Genomic DNA, 1,133 nt, shown 5'->3' on the forward strand with positions numbered 1-1,133 from the left:
AGCAAACAGAAGAATGAGTAAGAGAGAGGGATAGCACACATGAGGATTAATTCTATATTAAACACTATATAGCTGCCCATTATTTTGTGATAAACAACTATTAATCTTTTTCATCCACATCCATTAACTCTGATGACACAGACCCAAGCTTTTAACTCTCCACTATTTTTGTTGGGCTCAGAGCTCAAGAGACAGATATGGCACTAGCATGCAAAACATGATCCACTTGGGAGCAATGCTGTGATAACAAGACTGAATGTACTCTGGGCCTCTTCCTGCACCCTGCCATGTGGCCTTTGAGAAACAACTGCAGAGAGGAACCAGCCCAAGCCTGCAGTTGGTAGGAACATAAGCACCAAATCAGGGACCTCTGGGCACGCAGAGAACTTCCTATAGTTCTGCCTGGATTTTCTCTCTCTGCACAGCTTGGCTCCTCCTCTCTCCAGCTCCACATCTGCTTCTCCTGGCCCTATCCTCCTATCTTTCCCCCTTTCTTTCGATTTAGCTTATATCCACTCCTAAACAAACCCACCCTAAATAGAAAAATGTTGTGGAACTAACACGTGAGATTTACTGTCGTCTCATTGTTCACCTGGGTTGTGTGTAATGCTTTTCTCCTCACAATGAGCCTACCTTGTCTACTGAGACTGTAAGCTTTGTGGGGCAGGGACCACCTAACTATGGGGCGATTATAGTGTGCTCAGCATAATTGGGCTCCATTCTTCATAGTTTTTAGGGTCAGAAGGGACCTGAACAGATCATCGAGTCCAACCCCCTGTCATGGCAGGAAAGAGTACTGGGGTCAACGACCCCAGCAAGGTGATTGTCTAGCCTCCTCTTAAAGACCCCCAGGGTAGGAGCCAGCACCACTTCTCTTGGAAGTTGGTTCCAGATCCTAGCCGCCCTGACCATGAAGTAGTGCCTCCTGATGTCTAATCTGAATCTACCCTCTGCCAGCTTGTGACCGTTATTTTTAGTCACTCCTGGTAGTGCTCGGGGGAACACAGACTCCCCCAATGCCTGCTGGTCCCCTCTGACTAGTTTGTAACAGGCCACTAGATCCCCACATAGCCTTCTCTTGTGTAGGCTGAACAGGTTCAGGTCCCGTAGCCTCTCCTCATAGGGCCTGCCCT

The sequence above is a fragment of the Gavialis gangeticus genome, unplaced genomic scaffold (genome assembly GCF_001723915.1).
Source record: "Gavialis gangeticus isolate Ggan-Ray unplaced genomic scaffold, GavGan_comp1, whole genome shotgun sequence".
NCBI lineage: Eukaryota > Metazoa > Chordata > Crocodylia > Gavialidae > Gavialis > Gavialis gangeticus.